The sequence below is a fragment of the Parus major genome, chromosome 4 (genome assembly GCF_001522545.3).
Source record: "Parus major isolate Abel chromosome 4, Parus_major1.1, whole genome shotgun sequence".
Lineage (NCBI taxonomy): Eukaryota > Metazoa > Chordata > Aves > Passeriformes > Paridae > Parus > Parus major.
Genome location: NC_031771.1, coordinates 9,370,743 through 9,387,089, shown reverse-complemented (window position 1 = coordinate 9,387,089; position 16,347 = coordinate 9,370,743). Strand labels below are relative to the sequence as shown.

General features: G+C 39.2%; 1 protein-coding gene across 8 annotated transcripts in view; it reads right to left on the bottom strand.

The window, feature by feature from the left end:
- The window catches only part of GAB1 (GRB2 associated binding protein 1), a 111,381-nt gene that overhangs the window by 82,344 nt on the left and 12,690 nt on the right, over positions 1-16,347 (bottom strand). The window contains exon 1 of one of the 8 annotated variants that reach the window (XM_033513845.1): positions 1,544-2,568. The exons of the other annotated variants lie outside the window; for them this stretch is intronic. The gene's annotated coding sequence lies outside the window, so the exon portion shown is untranslated. Of the gene's footprint in view, positions 1-1,543; positions 2,569-16,347 lie in introns of those variants that run through there. 8 annotated transcript variants of the gene reach the window in all.

Sequence of the window (16,347 nt, the reverse complement as noted above, 5' to 3'; positions counted from 1 at the left end):
AAACAAATCAAGAAATACCTCAGATTCCAGTCTTATGAGCACCTGTCCCAAAGTCTACAGTTAAAAAACAAAACAAACAGAAAACCACAACAAAAACCCAGAACAAAGACCTTCACATGAATGTTTACTATTGTTGGGTGAACTTGAAAGCATAGTCAGTGCTAAGTTCCTCTTTTAAAGCAAAGTCAGTGCAACAATTCCTAAAAGCAGAAATAGTGCAAGAGTTAAGTATATTTTCAGTATGAGAACATCAGTACCTGGAACATTACAGCAGCCAAGGTTAGTTCTACATTTTCTCACTTGAGGAGTGAATGCCAGGTATCTCTGGACAACACATTATTTCATAAAAGTTTCTTTAACACAGTTGATGCATGAGGGGAGAAAAGTCTGTTCTTCACATGGAGAAAAACAAAGTGTGCAGGGCATCTCCAAAACACAGTTTCTCTTTTCTCTTTACCTTTCACAGTTTTTCCTAAAAGCATGGACTAAGGCACTTGTCAGATCTACTGCACTAAGGAGAAACAAAACATTTTGCAACAGCCTTGGTAAACTAGAAGTCACGGTTTTAAACATAAATGCCAATCACTTCAGTAGCACAGAAGTTTTGAAAAAGCTACTTCAATAGCAAAGATTGAATTTCAATTGCTTATTAGGCTTTTTCAGGCAGTTATGAGAATCTAGATAGTTAGCAAAACCCCACTAGGATTTTTTTTCTCCTTCAAGCTGTATGTTCTAAGGAAGCAAAACCCATTGGAGCTTTTTTGCTAGCTTTGTGTGGTGTTTTCAAACATCCTCCCTTTTATTTATTATTGCAGTTCTTGAAGAGAACTCATAAAAAGATTATGAGAAACTGCTTTCTCTAAAGTTGACAAACATTGTTTCAAGAAAAAGCATATTACCTACTGCAGTAAATTCAGTTAGTGTTTCACCACACAGTCTCTTTACACCCAAGTAAAAAGGCACTGAAATTACAAGCAAAGAGAAATACCAGTCCTATGCCTGTGAAATTGGTTTATCAATTTAGGACATGATATCCCTGTCAGGATGATTTCAGATTTCATGTATTTATTTTACACACAAATTTAGTAACCTCTACATTACTTAGGCAAAATGCTTGTCTTTTTCCAAGAAATGAACAGCTAATACAGAAATTTTCAAGACAATAATGATGATGATAATCTGAGTTGCTACTTCTGTTTATTGTACCAGTAGTTATCATATGCAAAGAACCCCTACTACGATTTTTAAAAGTTTGGCTTGTATGATATGCTCATAGGTGCACACCTGCCCATTTGTTACACAGAGATCTACTGACCTTAAAAGCCAAGCCTGTTGAACACAACTTTCACCAATGAAGCGTGGTTGCTTAATGACTTAATGAAGGCAAACCATTAGCTTACAAAACAGCATCGCTCTGCCTACCCAGAGAGAAAGTAGAATTATCCCAGTGGGACAGAAAGAGAGTCTAGTAAGGGGAATTCAGGAAATGTCAAGTGCAAGATTTGGACATGCTAAAGATGGCAGGGCAGAAAGACAGACATACCTGTGCCTTTGGTGCTGCCCTTCTCCATGGCTCACATCCCCGCCTGTGTGTTAGAGTGGTCTTCACATCCAGCTGCACATTCAGCACAGGCTGGCCCACAGCCAACGGAGTGACTCCAACTGCTCCTTATTAATATGGCCACAGAAGCAACAGGCAGGGGAAATGGAGGGAGTTGCACCCTCTGCTCAGCAATCTCCCTTCGGCAGCCAGCAGGGAGAGGGATGGGCAAGGGAGCGGCTTGTTCACATGAGACCAGCACTGGAGTGCTATCCATGCTGGCACTTGCTAAGCCACCTAACACACAGTTTGATACAAGACAAAAAAAGACAGACAGACAGACGGACATCTCCCTCCCTGCTGGATAGCTGTTCACTGTTCACACACCAAAGCACTTAAAACCACCATCTCAGCCTCACCATTGAGCACCTCGCGCAGACACTTGACAAGCAGAGCCTCCCTGCAGTGAAGGGTAAGACCAGAGATACGGAATTTTAAAAGACCTTGGAACTTTAAAAGAGTGATAAAATGCACCAAATTCCTGCAATAAATTATCTTGCACATTCTAAGCTATTTCCTGATACATGAGCTGTTCAGTCAAAAACTTAAAGGTCAAATTTGCATCAATAGCCTCGCCAAAAAGTTTTCTACAGAGAAAGGAAAGGAGGAGAAAAGGCTAAAGAAGCAGACATGAAACTAAGAAACCAGTATCTGTATTTTATGCAAGATAAAGTAATTTGCAGTGCAGAATTAGCCTGAAAGGGTGAGTTATTAGCCTTGTTTTAACCAATATGATCTTATCTCTAAGTCTTTCTAATTAGTGATATTCCTCTCACCAGTGTTACTCAGAAGTCCTTCTTTAAAAAGAAGGAAGGGGGATTAACAACTGTCTCAGTTTTAATCCTTCCTCACACTCCCACATAGAGACCTTTTTCTTCCTTAAGGATACTTCACAAGTACTTCATTATGTTCAATTTTTTTTGTGCCCAGTATATATAAGACAGCTACTTGCCATTTTTAACTCATTCAAGCAACAGCCAAGCATCTTGCCACAGAAAATTATGCACATTTCTGCTTTTTTTTTTTTTTTTTTAAAGGCCCTGAATACTTGAAGCTATAATGGTATGCTTAAGCAACCAAACACATGAAAATGCCAAATACTTCTTACCTATGTCACTTGCAGATTTCTAATGAGTCCACATGGGTTTGATTTGTTTGGGCTTTTTATATACTTCCTTTAAATGAAGGAGAAATGGAAGTACCCATATTTTCTACAACCAGCACATCCTAATAATAAAACTGAAAATCTTAATTACTCAAACCTGTTAGTTCATAATTAATCAAGAATGCACAACATTGAAAGGTTCCACATTCAACCAGCTGGTATTTTACTGAGACTGCAGTCATATTAAAGATGATATGCTACAACACTCAGATGGGGAAGAAAAAAAAAAAGCACAGCCACATGTATGCCTTATTTTCACACCTCATACTGTCAATAAAGCCTTTCAAAAGCAAAACATTCAAAAAGAAAAGCCCTGTCTCTTAATGGAACCTGGCACTGTGATTTCCAAAGTAAACAGAACATATTTGAAGCTGTTACAACTTTGCAATAGCTTTACAGTGCTCAAACCATATTAAGCCATGCACAATTAACATCCAAGAAGGAAGACTTCTCAGCAGCACAGTTTCCAGGCTGCCACTTCATTCTCTTCAGCTTATCCTCCAGAGAAAACCTGCAAGGTATGTACCCAGCATCACTTATGCCTACTATACACCAGTGCAGCTGTGCTACCTGATACTTGTGCAGAAAGGCTGAACTCTGTTCATCCTTGCCTCCCCACTGCAGAAGCACAGGAATACCAAGAACTCAAGACATTTTTCACACCTTGCTTCAGCTCTCCCCTGCAAGGTCACCGTTTTCCCTGGGGACAGATTTGTACCTGAGAAAAAAAAACCCCGTTACCACCAGGTGCTGTGATCCACCAGAAAGTAATACTGAAATTCCCCAAGAGAACAGATTCAGCCCAGCTGACAGCAACTGTATGTCTGAATGACATATTAAAAAGCAATCAAGCTGATTACATTATGCATCAAAACATGGTTAAGTGGTACAGGTTTGCTGCAATGTTAAAAGAACATCTGATCTTCCTCTGAAGAAATACAGTTTCACTGTCAAGATACTGGAAGGAGAAAATATGAAAAAACTGCAGTGGAAGACAGGGTTTTGTCAACAGTTTCTGGATTATAAATCTAAGGCTTCCCACACCCAGTGAAAGCTTTATGGAAGCAAAGGGTGAATTTAATGACCTTGTTTTAAGAAGACAGAAGAGACTGTAACATTACAAAGTTCTCCTATTCCTTCTGGCTTTTCTTGTTTGTATCCTTAGGTGTAAGTTATTCCCACCACTCCCTTCTCAGCAGGTATAGGCTCACTTCTAAAGCTCCCAGTAAACCACTTCTCCTCAGAAGCACAGCCTGGCTGCTGCAGGCCAGCTACTTTCCAGGTTTCTCTACTCAGAGCCAGCTCAAGATAAGAACAAAAATTTCTGTACTAAGCAGGAGCATTCGGCACATCAAGAGAGGAAGAATCTAGCAGAGATAAGGAACAGCAGAGAAAGAAGTCCACCTGCCCATCTTCTTCTACAACATTTTTCCTCAAAGTGTCAATGTGCTGCTTTTGGCTGGGCTAGAGTTCATTTCTTTCATAGTAGCTGGTATGGGGTTACATATATATATTGGATTTGTGCTGGAAGTAGTGTTGATAGTGAAGATGTTTTTTGTTACTGCTGAGCAGGGCTTACACAGAGCCAAGGTCTTTTCTGCCTCTCACCCCAGCCCACCAGTGAGTGGGGTGGGGATGCACAAGGAGCTGGGAAGAGACACAGCCAGGACAGCTGACCCTGACTGACCAACGGGATGGATGTTCCAGGCCATTTAACACCATACTCAGCATATAAAGGGGAGGGAAAAAGAAGGAAGGAGGAATAGTCAATCTTCCCAAGTAGATGTTACACAGTTGCCAGATGGGGTTAAACCAGGACAGTCACTCAAGGAGACAGCAAAGCTCCACTGTGGATGTGCTATGTTTCTGCAGCAGACAGAAACAATATACACACACATTTCCTCCCAGCAACTACAAACTCTGGGTGCTGCCTCACTGTAAAAGGACCACTTTGACCCAGAAAAGAGGGCAATAGCTTAGGAGGAAAGGACACTTCACCTGCCTTTCCAAATGCAAAGGCTGCTCTTCACCCAAACAACAAATTTTTGATCCCTAGTGAGTTCACCCTAATAAGGAAGCATCTGCTGGACACACAAGCCAGACACCAACAAGATACCCCAAGTTCCTCAGCCAACAGTATCACAACATGCTGTGGATACCTCCAGATAGTTCTTGGTTATCCAAATTGACAATATAGTGTCATGATTTTAAATGGAACCTCTCTTTCTATTTTTAATTGAAAACTTTCCACTTCAGGTTTCCTCCAAATCTTGGAAGCTTAACTAAGAGAGACAGTTTAAGTCAAAACAGCTGCAGAGAGAGATACATTACAAGTATGTACACAATTCTGCATACTTTTGCATCAGTACTTTTAACAGGTATGGCTTTTTCTTTGAAGGCCTAGAGAAACTCTGAAAGTTATATTGTGAATATCAAACATACACTTGAATTCAATGCAGGGTAAAAACTAACAAGAGTATGCTTTGTTGGGCCACCACCAAGTTTATCTGTGAACCTCACAAAGCTCCAGAACCATACTTCTGAGGCTCTGCTGTTGTAGCCCAGGGGGGCATATGCATTTATTTGCCCTCAGGCAGTTTGCATCCACAGGTTAAAAAAATAAGTCTGTCACTCACACAGCATTTGGACCAGCAAGAACTCACAACCCCACAGTCTGCTTCTAGAACTGCGCTTTTTCCTTTTTCCTTTCCTGTTTTTAACCCAAAAGGGTTTTTGCTTATTCCTCTTGTGAAGAGCAATGCCACAAAATAGCTCCCAAATCTAAGGCACTCCCTCATTGTAATTCCAAAAATCAGACTTTTGGGGGCAGCCAAGAAGATACAACAAGATTGTAACTATCAAGGCAAGACTTTTCTCTCAGCTCCTATTGTTATCTGCCTGTGAGTCCTGTACACAGTCTTGCATCGCATCTGTGGAATAAAATGCAAGAAAGTAATTTTCCAAGGAAAAAGAAGAAAGATTATGTCCCACAAAGCTCTCTGCAGGCAGCAGGGGAGTGGATGTCTCCTCTTCCTATATAGCAAGTAAGAGACTAGCAAAAGAGCATTCAAGTCAGCCAGCATGCCAACACATAAAGTTTCACTTTTCAGTACTGAAAAAAATACCCAAGAAAAATCCCAGCAAGAACAAACACACACAACAAAAAGTGGAAATTATGCTTCCATGCATCAGGCCTGAGCAGGAATATTCAGTAATGATGGCTTCTGACTCCAGTAATAACTTCAACAGAAAAGCTGTTCCAAGTTATTTTCTGAGCTGTTCAGTCAAAAGTCTTTGCATTTTAAATCATGACCCAACAAATTAATTTCCTTCCAAAACCCCACCCTTCTCTCCATGCCAAAAGTTCACAAATCTGAAATTCTAGCCCCATCCTGGATTAACAATTCATTGCTCTGTCACCAAGTCATATTTCTCAACCTGCCTTCAGTGTATTTGTGACAAGAATCATCTATAAAATCCTGAACTGACAAAATCCACTTGCTCCCGCCCTCATTCAAGACTCTGGTGCAGCCTGAAAGCAGAGACAAGGAAAGGGCATCTCTTCCAGAAGTACACGTATTTTTCTGTAATGGCAACTGAGTTCTCTATCAATTCAAATTGCAAGATTCACAACACGTGAGTAAGTTTGAAGTGGTATCAATAAAGCTACTTGTCTCATTTCATTCTTGCCTCACGAATGAAGGAAAAAGAACAAATACTGATCAGTCCACCAGGTGCTGCATGTAATTTTTGGTGTATATACTGATAAGAGTATATTAGGAAATCCTCCAGAGCATAGCAGTCATTGTTATAAAAAATACATAGTTTCTCTACTTTATGAATATGCTAGTGTCTGTATGTTCTTAAATACTTTAAATTTTATTCCAGTAGATGGTTCTTTCTGAGGTGGATTGTCAATAGAAACACTGATTTCTGAACATACAGAGTAAAAGCTGTAGTGAATCTGAAATTTAAAGACTGGAAAAGAGCATTTGATTTTAGGCTTCCTAATTGTTTTTTACAGGGTAATGAAATTGAAATATGGAAGATTTTAAACAGCAAAGCTATCTGGAAGTGAAGCTTTTAAGGAACAACATGACAAAGGAAGTGTATTTATAGGTTTGAAAATGGAGGGGGCATTAGTGAAGCAGCTGCATGGTTTTTGCACAGTGGACAAGAAAAAAACAATTAAAAGGGAAGAAAAGGCAGATAGAAAAGAAAGTAAAGTAGTTAAAACCAAGGTTGCAATACTTAACTTATTCCTGTCTCAGGTATCATGAAATTGTTGCTGCTTTTTGTTTTTACTTTAAAACTAGTGCTTTTTCTTTTCCCCTATCTGATACAGTTTTCATAAGTGCCTTTCCCCGTTTTCATAATTAAACCCATTAAATAAATAATTATTTGGCTATGACGCATGTTGCTATGGCAAGGACTGCGATAGCAAAGATTTGAGCTTTTATGACTTCATTATTAGGTCATGGAGAAGCCTATGAGCAAGAATAACGCATGGTGAAAAAGGCCATTTCCATTAACAACAACTGCGAGGAAAGACATCGAGATGAAGTACACGGCTGCACCCTGAAGTGGTCTAAGGGCGAGTGTTTCATCTTTCACTCCAGCCTCTGCACCAAGGCACGGGAGGAAGAAATGTGACTGCTGACTGCCTCATCCTTCTGGTTTTGTCTGAAGGCTTTGTTAGCACAGCGCTCCAGCAGTGCACAAGACTCCAGGGCCACATCCATTCATCTGCCCGCTAACCCAGCCAAGTGCTCTTTTGCCTTTCAAAGTATCTATAAAAATACTGCAAGACTGTGATCTTTAAAGAGCATGCATTCCTTGCCAGATAACTTTAAAGCAGTGCTCGAGGAAGATAAATACAAGAACTTGGCTTCCCATAGGAACACGGCCATCTCCATTCCTACCAGCATCCAACCCGGGTGGGAGAAACCCCATAAGGTACACAAGTAAAGCAGCAATGCCAGCCCAAGGTGGAGGGGCAGGAACTTCTGGGGGTTCCCTGGGGACAGTCAGACACACTTGGTGGTCTCCTTGGAAAGCTTTGCATGGAGTAAGACAGAGCCCCACAGTAGGGGAGGGAAGTGCAGGAAGCAGTCTCCAGCCCTACACCAAACAGGGTTGAGGGGAGAGGAGAAAAGCTGCCCTCACATTTCTGACCGAACTTCCTCCCAGACAGTTAGAAAGCACTGCTGTTGAAGGCCATGACTTAGGAGAAAAAAGTGACCTCTCACAGCATGGCACCCTCCAGGTGACAAAGGCCACGTACAGACAAGTACAAACACGTCTCTAATGTAACCAAGCTAAAGCAAGGTGCCTCTAACTTGTTGCTATTTTTACCAGTAAATCTTGTCCTAAAAATATTTGTGTGGGGGAAGAGGAAAAGAGAAAGGAGTATTTAGTGGGGTGTCAACTAAAAACTTCTCATCACATGCATGCATGAAAGCAAATAAACCACTTTGATGCTGCTCCACAGTGATGTCTACAACTCAGCAGAGAACAGGCAGGCAGACTCTCACATCAACAGAAGAGGTGGGAGATTCAAAACTAGACATGAAGAAAACACACACTTGTACTGAACTTTCAGAACAAGTTATTCCAGTTTAACATTTTTCTTCCTGAACTGACATAGTATAGAACTAATGAAATGCAAAGCTTATCCCAAAGCATGAAAGTATTATAATTGCGCTGCGCTTTGCTAATTTTAGAAGATGAAGAATGACTATAGCATAGTAAGTCAAATGTAAATATACAAGGCCATCCAATCACTCACAGTGCATGCAGCCCACATTACTCAATTCTTCTCTGAATCCTCTCAGTTTAAGGCAGTAAGAGCAGCAAGCAACTCTAATATCTCCAGTTTTCTAGATAAACCTATTCTACTCCAGAGTAAGTTTAAAATTTACCAGTCACAATTTCTTTGACTTCAAGGCTGAGCTTCTGCCTGTAGGTTTCTCAACACACAGGAATGTCAGATAGTGCGATACAAAACTGTAAAGCCTAATGGCTTCACAGTGCTCCATGCCCCCCACTGGCTCCAACAGCACCTGTGAATCCCATGGAAAGCCAGATTTTCATCCCTATGGTACCCACACACTGGGATAACATCACTATAGTCTGAAGACAGCAGTTTCTTACATGGCACACAAAATAATTGGACTGAAAATTCAAATAATAAAAAAAAGAAAAAAACCAAAACCACCCAAAAACCAAACTACAGAGAAGTTTAAAATGAGGGAACATTTTTCCTTCTAGCTAGTATTTCCAGATAAAAAATCACTATGGGTCATGGCCTCTCCTGTTATAAAACCAGCATTTTGCACGAACATTCTTCCTGTAATACAGATTATGGAGGTCCGGTAACTGCTCAGAAATATTAAGACACAAGCCACATGGTAAACTATATATAAATATATGCTTACTATCTCCACTTTAAGCTACCCTAAGAAACTCAGAACAATCCATTCCAAGCAAACTATGATAAGGACATTAGGGAGGCTATCAAAATAGGGCAAGACAGGAAAATCAAAGATTATGAAGCTACATTTCCTTCCAACCTCCTGGAAGAGTGGGGAAAGCAGAAGAAAAAAAAATCTGCAAATGTATTGCTTCAGTGGAACTGTACTTTTAGTTTTCTGATTAAATTTCATTATTGCTTTCATTTTAAAATTAAAATATTTCACCTTTTACTGTGACAAATAATAATTACATATTTCTATTTTATCAAAACATTTTTCTACAAAGGTCATTAAATCAATAGGTTATAATTAAACACTTCTAGATAACAATTCTGAATAACTCTCTTGAGGGAAACATCAACTCTTGAGAAACTTCAGATTCTTAGAGACAAATATTACATACTAATGTTCAAAAGGGACAACAAAAAGCAATTCTAGGCATCAAAGCCCCAGATTTTTACAACAGTCCTGTCTCTATAGCTGAATCAGTTCTCATGAACAAAACTGGCAAAAAAATACATTAAATGCAGAACTTGGTTCACAACCAGACTAATTTCATATTTTTCTGTTCAGCACAATAGTGATCAACTTACAGTACCTCTGATTAATTGGCCCACTTCAAACATTCTTTCCTAGATTTTGCTTCGTATTAACTCATGAAGCTTAGTCCAAGAGGAAAAGAAAAATTTCCTTAGCATTGGAAGTGTTATGGACAGTGACTGCTACATTCTTATTACACTAGATCTTCTCAGTGAAAGAAGCTGTAGTAGCTATATTATATGAATTACCAAAAATATTCTTGTGATAAACTCCAAAAGGTCACCAGAAGACCACTAAGGCAGTAAGCTTAGGAAAGGGGTTTAAAAAAAAGAAAAATGTCACCTCAAATGGATACAAACTGTCCATCAACACATTTTCACTACATTTCAGAACAATCCAGAAGACCATCAATAAGAAAATCTGCAACTCCCATTCGTCTTTGTCAGAAACTCAGGTCCCTTGATTTATTTTTGTAATACAAAAGGTTGGTATTAAGTATTTTTGAGTGTGCCTGATTTCCTATAATCTGCAAAAAATTTATATCGTTCTGAGTTGTGTCTGAAAAGCACGGAGATTTCATGTGCCATTAGTGTGTCATAGCACAGGGGCATATTTTGTTAATGCTATGTAAGATATTACAGTATATTCACATAGCCCTGCAGACTTTACCACACTCACCCAACAAGACAGGCAAGTTTAGCTTATACAATATGTAAACAAGCCTTAGAGCAAACATGCAGTAGAACAAGTTGAAACATTGGTTACATTAGTTAAACCTCATTACACCTGAGTAGCCTCTTCATTTCCAGTTATTCCCATTAAGAACACTGCAGGTTAGCAAGATCAGAAAATAACAAGTCATCAGCTTCTCCACCCCCCCTCCTGGACTCCCCTTCCAGGAATACTTTGCACAGATTGATGCAGCAGAACAACTGGAGAGTGCACAAACAGGTCTGGACTACTTCCAATTTGCTTTCCCATCAATATACAAACAGCTTTTTTTCCCCCCAATCAGGGTCATTGCAAAACTCAAAACATGCAGCCTGGTCAGTTTTACCTCAACCAGGAGCAGCCTTCGGTGCCTTGATCTGTGTCACTACATGCAGGATCCTGGTGAGGGGGCTTACACAACTATTTCCTCTTGGACAGCAACAGGCTTGGATTACATCATCAAATCACAGAATATTCCGAGTTGAAACGGGTTGCATATAGGATACAGGGCTTACCTCCTGTGCACAGTAATTAATTCTGTTTAGTCACACATCATTCTTAGTGAATTTCTCAAAGACTTGTGAAAATAGAAGGCAATAGTCCCAGTGGCCATGTCACCACTGTAAATGTATCTTCCAGCTCCAAATCATTTCAGACTTGCCTGACACAGTTTGGGAGAAAAGTACCTGATAGAGGCACAGTCCAGGGAAGACAAAACTGATGCTGTCAAAGCACCTGAAGACTCCAAAGCTTTCTACCCCATTCAGATAAGGGAATGCATGCTGCAAATTCCATTGCCTTCAGGTTTTGTTATATTAAAAATAAAATTTAAAAAATAATTATTTTATTATTAGAGTAGTGAGATCATCAAATGAAAGAAAATTTGACTTTATATTCAAATTACATTCCTTCAGGGGTCAGCTTTCATATTTGTGTTTGCTTTCATATCTCAGTGGAATTCGAACCATGCACTCTATTTGGGGCTTTACTGAAGGACGACCACAAAGAAACTTCACAGCTAATACAGACAACAGCATCTTATCTTGGCAGCAGTCCCAAAAGAGCACAGATAATTGCCATGCTCACTAGTCGATACTCTGACAATTGTTCATTCCTACGCACAAATTCAAGCCATTCTGGCCTTCATGGATCTCCATATGCCCAAAATCCAAATTACAAGGGAATCTCTTATCTGCCCAGATTAGACTAAAAAAGAGCAATTATATGTAAAGCCTGCTATATGCTTTCCAAGCAGAAAAAGAGATGCTTTCCACCATGAAGTTGGCTGAAAAATCTGTATGTAGTTCCTTCCCTTGGTATAGACATAAGAGCATGTCACAAAAATACATGAGTGAATAGAACAGCTTCACAAATCCTTTATACACATAATAGAAGAAATCAGTCTTGATTGGGAACAGAATGAAAAAAATACCCTCTAGTTCTAATAGTTCATAAGATAGTTTCATCACTTAATCCCAAATGGAGTGCAAAGTTTAAAATCAGAGATAGTCTGCTAGAGCAGGCGGGAAAAATAATAATATGCAAGTCTCTACAGAGATACAGTGCAGCTATGAACGGCTTTGAATACAACCTTCAAGAAGATTGCATTTTATGAATCTATGAAGAAAAAACAGTTGTGGCACTTAGAGATATACACGCCAATCCTGATTAATATCTTTATCAATGATCTGATCTGGATGAGGGCTTCAAGTGTACCCTCAGTAAGTTCACAGATGACACCAAGCTGGGTGGGAATGATGATCTGCTGGAGGGCAGGAAGGCTCTGCAGAGGGATCTGGACAGGCTATATAAATGGAATGAGGTCAACTGTGTGAAGTTCAATAAGGCCAAGTCCTGCTCTTGGCCTGCAACAACCCCAGACAGCAACACGGGCTGGGGCAGAGTGGCTGGAAAACTGCCCAGCAGAAAACGATCTGGAAGCGCTGGTCAACAGCAGCTGAACACAAGCTAGCTGTGCCCAGGTAGCCAAGAAGGCCAGTGCCATCCTGGCCTGGATCAGCAGTGCTGTGGCCAGCAGGACCAGGGCAGTGATTGTCCCTCTATATTCACTGTATTCACTTACACTGATAAGACCACGCCTCAAATCCTGTGGTTTGGGTCCCCCAATAAAAGAAAGGCATTGAGATTCTGGAGTGTGTCCAGAGAAGGGCAATGGAGCTGGGGAAGGGTCTGGAGCATAAGTCCTGTGAAGAGCAGCTGAAAGAGCTAGAGCTCTGCAGCCTGGAGAAAAGGAGGCCCAGGGAGGACTTTATTGCTCTCTACAACTCTCTGAACTGAGGTTGTAGTACTGCGAGGTTGGTCTCTGCTACAAATTAACAAGAAATAGCAGAGAGGAAATGGTCTCAAGGAGTGCCAGGAGTGGTTTAGATTATATACTTGAAAGTGTGGTCAAGCACTGGAAAGGGCTGCCTAGGGAAGTGACAGAGTCCGCATTTCTGGAACAGTTCAAAACCCATATAGATGTGATCCTTAGGGACACGGTTTAGTGGTGGACAGAGTAGTACTTGGTTTAATGGTTGAACTCAATGATCTAAGACGTTTTTCTCAACCTTCATGATTCTAAGAATATGATTAGCAAGCCTGAAAAAAAAAACCAAAAACCTAACAAAAACCAAACAAACATATGTATATATGTATATATATAGGAACGGGCAGCTCTAGTGGTGGAGAGACTTAAACGTCAGGAAAATGTTGGGCATATGTTAAAGGGACAGAAATGTCAACTGCAAAGACAACTTCCAAGAAAACAGAAAATACACTTAATTTGGTAGCAAAACATTAGAGGTAGTAGTATACAGAAGACAAATCTGAGAAAAGGCCGCATTTAGGAGCAGAGAGATTGAGCGTGGCCATTGATGATAAGTTCACATAAAATGAGCATGAGAAGCCATCCACAGACAGATCAATGGCAAGGCAGACCAAAGATGAACAGATACAAGCTGACAGAGAAGCTGCAGATCTTCAAGGCAAAATGAAAAAAAAGGAAAATAAAATCTACTACCTTTTGGGAAATACATTAATTAAGTTACAAGAATAGCAGTGTATTATGTCACAAGGCTAAATACAAGAGCTCAAGCAAGTAGTTTTTAATTACTTCTAAACTGAATAAAGGTGAAAAGGGGGGGAAAATACAATAAATTACTATCAACTTGTAAAAGGTCACCTGTAGGCTTCTGCAAGCATCTGCAGAAGTCATGGGGAAAGACTGAGCCAGGTTAGACCCAAGGCTTCATCTTCTGGGAAGGCTCTTGGCTCCAAATTTTGCTCCAGCCAATCCCCCTCACAGATAACCTTCTGGGCACACTGCAAGACAGATTTATTTACCCATGTTTTCACCTTAAGGACACAGGAATGGATATTTTGTGAAGATTTTCCTATTTCTTACTTAGGAAGGCACAGAGACATATTTTGTTGGCACATCACTAATTTCTAAGCTGTTTGAACTGCTTTAATTACTATATATATATTTATATTTTTTTTTTTGACATTGAGGTAAGTTTTAAACCTGTTCTTTCAAATAATTTCATTAACAATACTTAATTTTTAACCAAGACCAAGTTAGAGGACCCTCCCATTTTTATTTTTTTTTAAGTTACAATAACACATGACTAACAGAGCTACAGTTCAAATAATATATCCTTGTTATCACATACAATAATTATCCCAAGCAAACCTTCTGAATTACGCCACTGAAATCTTAAAGATTTGCTGGGCTCTGTCTAATCTTCACAATACACCCTTGGGTAATTTTACCCTTGTGAAATTGTACTCATAAATCAAAAGCAATCCCATCTGCATCCAGGGACCTTTTTCTAAAGGTGAATAAGAATGTTTCAATGATACCAGAGAAAAACTGCAGTTCAGAAAAGTTACATTTAATAGCCTCAGTGAACTCTCTTCGAATCAGTCTCTTTTTAGCTGTGTAGCCTCCAGTTTAGGGATCTGTTATAAAAAAAAAAAATTCAGTTTTGGATGCTGTACTTCTTCATGAAAAGCCAAGATTAACACATTGAGTCAACAAGTTCTATTTTGAAATAGTTTAATTCACTAAGGAGATGACTGCTTTCCCCAAATGATGTAGACTTGTCTGCTGTTGTCTTTGCCAATTCGGAGGCTTGTTATTCACTATTTGGTTGATTTCAAAATCAGACTACTCCTTCAGAAATTTGCAGAGACTATGACATCACATTTATGATAATTTATTGCACAATTACAGTGGCTACGTCCCTGGATTTTATTTTGTGGGAAAGCATGTTTCTGCTATAATCTCAACCATTTTCTTGGCTTACACCTGTTTACAGTCACAAGTTTTGGTATAAAGCTTAGTGTGAATTTTTTCAAAATACTATAGAGGTGTTTAACAGCAACTTAAGGCTGCATAGTTCAATTGCCTAGAGAAATATTTGCACTTTACAATGAGACTTACTGAAATTTCACAAGCAACTGCTGCTTAACAAGTTGCTAAAAATCATACAACACTCCATAAGATTTTACTTTAATACTACTTATGTCTTCTTAAAGAAATAAAAAGCCCAACATCCTTTGAGAAAGCAAGACTGTCATTGCCTCCAATGAATGACAATAATGCAATCACTGAAATTCAATGCAAGAGTATAATCTAATAACCTCAAATTCCACTGGAAAGATTTGCACACCACTGTGATTTTTATTGACTAGAACTGATAAAATAGTACTGTGGAACATTACAAGACAAAGTCACTTTTGCAAGTGACTGCAAAATTTGGTTTCTTTGTACTTTGGTCAGTGTTATCTTCATTCCAACCAAAATGCTTTATATTACAAGCTTAAAAGACACTAGTAGTCAGGCCCTATAATATTATAATTACTGGACCCAGCCCTTATATTTTTGTTCTGATTCAGCAAAACTTTCACCAAATGGCATAGAAAGGACACATAAGTATTTTCTACATTATTTAACATGGCATTTATTCTAATATGTACTATTAAGTTTCAAGAATTCCAAAACGCATGTAGCAAGCAGATAAAAATATTTTCATGTAAATGTTTCCATATGGTACAGTATTATTATGAAAGAGGTTGCCATGGAATATACTATTCTATATATTCTAATATTATTATATTAAGGAATATATTATTAAGAGGATGCTGTCCTCTATAACAATACTTTCTTTCCAATTCCCTAGTATGTACAGTGGTACATTACCCAAATTGCACCACCAAGAAAATGACATTCATACTCCACATACAGAAAACTCATTTCAACCCCAGCCATAGGAAAAAGGAACTACTCCCACTGTTGTGAAATAAAATGTAAATTCTTTCATTACACATAGGCAAGTAGTTCAAGTAAGCAATTATGGCAAAAAGGGTATCCAACCCAGCCACAACTAAAACAAGCTCTCAGGTCCAAAGTCTCTCAAACTTACCTTTCTGAGGAACTTCATCCATTCATTTACTGATTGGATGAGAAAAAATGACACAAGGGAAAGCTACATGTCCCTGTGCATATGCAGCCTCAGCCAGAACAAACTGGAACATGAGGCATTCCTATTGCATGTAATAGCAGGGTTCTTTAGCTTCAATTGTCTTTACTGAAACTGGTTCTAAACTAGGTTTGGTTTTGGTAGGTTTTTTACATCATCTGCATAGAGAATATGCTTCTCATGCTATGTCAGAAAAGTCAGGGTAAATTGTAACTTGAGAAAAAGGTGATCTCTTTATCTTTTACAAGAAAGCACAATGAAGTCAGCATAATATCAGGGTGTTCTTACCTCATCTAATCTATCCTAAACATATTTAACTTACTCTCACCTTCTTGCAACTTACTAGTAAGAACCAGAGAGGGAAGTGAGGAG